This window comes from Bidens hawaiensis, unplaced genomic scaffold (genome assembly GCF_021521415.1).
Source record: "Bidens hawaiensis isolate Kalapana, Puna unplaced genomic scaffold, B.hawaiensis_p1.1 tig00026600_1, whole genome shotgun sequence".
Classification (NCBI taxonomy): domain Eukaryota; kingdom Viridiplantae; phylum Streptophyta; class Magnoliopsida; order Asterales; family Asteraceae; genus Bidens; species Bidens hawaiensis.
The window spans coordinates 259,383-263,604 of record NW_027505074.1 but is presented as its reverse complement, the minus strand read 5'-3'; positions in this window follow the sequence as shown (position 1 = coordinate 263,604).

Sequence of the window (4,222 nt, the reverse complement as noted above, 5' to 3'; positions counted from 1 at the left end):
GCTAAGAACTCTATGTTTCATAAGAGAACAAAACATATTGATGTGAGGTATCATTGTATTAGAGATGCTATTGAAAACAAGTTGTTTGAACTTGATAAAGTTCACACCGATGATAATTGTTCCGATATGTTGACCAAAGCTTGGGCAAGGGAGAAGTTGAAGATTTGTTGCTCGCTCGCCGGGGTGGTGAGTTCTTTCTCATAGACAAAAAGGGGGAGATTTGTTGGGGTATTTTTGCCCATGAGAAAACCTAACAAATATTATTCTACATGCGTTCTTTTATTAATATTATTATTATAAAGAAAAAGAAACAAAAATGAACACTATATGTATTCTTGGTTCGTTCGAAAGTGCTGTGCACATGAATCAAAATTTGGTGATTTGTTTTTTGGGCCTACATGCTTTGGTGGGCTTCTGCTCGTGAGAAACAAGAAATGAAAACAAACATACAAATAAATGTTTTTGTTTGTGCACATGTTACATATATCCAGCCGATACACACATACGAACATATATTAAAAACCTATTTGGAGTGTTCCTTTTCTCTGTCTGCCGTATCAAGATTTTACGAATAGAAGTTTTTTGTGCTCCAAGATTTTGGTGTTTCGTGAAGATAAGAGACGTGTCAGAGATCGATTCATTCTCTCGTTGGTGATACCTCTTACTCGTTTAATCTTTTGTATTTGGTTCCATATACTTGATGTTAGTTTGTACCAAGTATATGATGATTTGTGTATGCCTCTAGTTTTACCTAGAGAAATTTTTTTTTTTATTAATCACCAAACGATATAGCAAGTTAGGCACAACCAACAAACTGATGGTATATACAACAGAATACACAATATAACAAGACAAAACAAGTACTTATTAATTTTTATTGGTGATAGTGGATTTGAAGCGACTCTAGTAGTCCCGTGGTTTTTTACTCTCGCCTTGAGAGGTTTTCCATGCTAAAATTATTGTCACTTTTACTTTTATTTACCCTATTTTTTTGCATCCTCATTGGTTCATTCGGGTCGGGAAAAAGTTTAGCCAAACGAAGATTAATTCCGCACTTTTAGTTTACCGTTCGTGGCTAGGTGGTCGTTTTTCCCAACAACTTTAACCTCAAAAAATTGTGGCCAAAACCACAAAAACACAAATGCTAAGGGTTTATTCGACCAAGTTTCATTTTGCGTTGAAATGACTATGGTAAATAAAACACATAAAGCCAAAAAAAAAGGCAATTTACTCCTTTTAAGGTTCGCTCCAAAAAAGCTCAGATAAAATAAAGCTCGTGTCTTGGACAACACTTGTTTAACCCATTAAGAAGGTCCAGTCTGGAACATGTCAAAAATGGTTCAGAATGAAATAGGAGCTAACCTCATTTTGGAGGCATGATGAGGTTAGTTAAGATGCATGACCACCTCACAGATTGACCCGAACACGACCCATTTAACCTGATAAGTTCTTATTTGACGTGGAATGCAATTAAAGTATTTGAGGGTACACACTCAATGCTTAATCGGATCAGACAAGATTGCAATTTGCAAAGAACGATTTTTTGTTAATCAATGTGATGTGAGATCACTGATTAAAACAAGCCCAAAGATGCAAACCAAGTTTAATAATAAATGAACCATTCAAAGCCCAAGTTGCTATAAACTATACAGTTGGATCAAGAGTGAAGAGGCCCGATAATTTTGTTAAACATCTTATCAAGCAGGCCAGAATTTTATTAATCAGGTCCAACTCCCAACATAAATTACACTACTATTTATAAACGAGCCCAACCGACAAAACACGGAACATTATTATTAAACGAGTCTACACTTCCCCATCTTCTAACTCGTTAATAAATAATATTGTTTATTAGATCACCAGGTTGATTCGATAACACAAACCACGTTGATAATGCTAAAATTACAAGAGGAAATACCAAAAAGGCAACTCTAAACAGGGGCGAAGGATGGTTGGGGCCAGGGGTGGCCCCGGCCCTCTCCGTTTTTTTGCGTAGTAGTGTAAATTTACTCGTTTTCGTCCGACATTTTTTATACGTAGTGTAAATTTACACGTTTTAACCGAAAATTTGATCCTGGCCCCCTTTGTTTACGGTATTTTTTAATTCGTATTTTCGTCCGGCCCCCCTCGACATCTTCATCCAAACTTTGCCACTAACTCTAAACTTCAAAGAACAAGCTTATTTCAACTCCATAACCAAATTTCAATCATATAAGAAAAAAATATAGTGATTTTTAGTGTAGAGATAGAGATAGAGATAGAGATAGAGATAAAGGAGCTGTAGGAAATGCTCTTTGTTATTAAGTCAACGAATTAGGTGTCAAAACTTTGTTTGGAATCTAAACCAAAACATGACCATAGATGGGAATCCCAACAAATTTATTTGAATCAATAAAAAACAAAATCACTTTTATTTTATATTGAGAAAGTTATATTTGATGTGAAATATTTAATTAGAAAATTGATAAAAATACAAAACCGGAGTATAATTACAATATAAGTTCACTTTTACTTTATATATGATGTGAAATTAATTAGAAAATTAATAAAATTTCAAACTGGAGTATAATTAGTTAATTACAATAAGTAAGCTTTTATGTCTAATAATAAAATAAGAGGTAAACTATACTTATGATACGTCTAGTGTCAACTTTTAGAATGAGTAATCCTTTGTTTTCTTCACACTCGTTGGGTTTTCCAAGCAATCCAACGAGTTCTTCGTAGCCAATCCAACAAGTTCTTTGAGTAATCTGAAATAGTATGTTAGTTTAAAAAGTGCTTATTGACTTATTAGCTTTTTCAAAAAGCCATTTTGAGAAGCCATGATTTGAGGCTTTTTGAAACCTGCTTTGTAACTCTTTCAAAATGCTAAAATAAAAGGAATTTTTGTAATTAACAAACACTATTTAACTTATTGGCTTTTTGAAAATATCAATAATATATTTTCAAACTCAATCCCAAACATATAAGTAACTTAGAAGAAGAAAGCTTGTAAAGGTTGGGAATTTAACTGTTCTTATTTTTTATATTTATGTTAATATATTTTTTATATTAAAAATATAATAGTAATCATATTACATTATCTACTTTAATAACTATGGTAACTTTTAAGAAAAAAAAATTACTAGATCATTCCTTAAATATTGACAATAAAGGATTTGATCTATGTCTTGTGCAAAGGTTGAGTTGAACCCGGAGCCCACCCGGGTTTTCGTCCCACCGTATGTTACGGCAGAGAGTTCTACTCTTGTGGTGGCGCAACGACTGTCAAGTGGCAGTCGGCGGTATGGTTTCTCGGAGGAACGCCCAAGCCAAACTCTGAAGCCAACATTTGCCCACTTAAGTAACATAGTCTGACCAGAGTATGACATCAGAGCTCTCAAATTTACACTGCATTCTCGGGTTTAAAATATAAGGAAAAGAAATGATAAAATTGAATAGAGGAAGAAAGGAAAATAAATTATATACTTAAAAGACATTCTCGAGTTAAAATAAAAGAAAAGAAAAGAAAAGAAAGTGTTTATTACATTCTTGAGTTAGATTGGAAGGAAAAGATAGGATAAAAATTTGTAACTTTACAATTATGTCCTCATAACAATATGAAAAAGAGAATTAAGATATGGTAAATTGGTAATATGGTAATGAGATATAAACTTTCCTTCACAATCCGGCCATATTTGGCAGGAAAGTTTTGAAGGAAAAAAGGCTTAACTTTTCCTTCCATTCTCTTTCTTTTATTTTAATGAAAAAACTCAAAAAAGAAAATTTTGTTATCTTTTCTTTTCCAATCCCTTAAATAAAAAACTTAAGAATACAGTGTTAAAGAATACGATAGCCTAATTACAAAAAAGTAACCGTTCTAAAAAGTGATCAATAGTAAATAGGGGAAGAAATATATTATTTAAACTCTTAGATGAGGCTGCAACTTGTCTTAAATTTTTTGTTGATTGGATCTTCTGTCTTGATTTGTATTTTGGAGGCTAGCATTTTTCTTGTTAACAAGACAAAAAGATTCTAGCCGTCCCATGGATCACGAATTTAGTAACATTTGTTTTTTTTTTTTGAACGACTAACTAAGTAACGTCGGGTGCTATGTACGCGGCTCCCACTGGCTAAATGGAGCCCGAGCTAGCCACTAGTTACGGACTGAGCCCTTGTGGTCCACCTATTGAGGGATTCACCGGATAAAACCCGACCCACGCCCGCCAAATGGCACGACAGC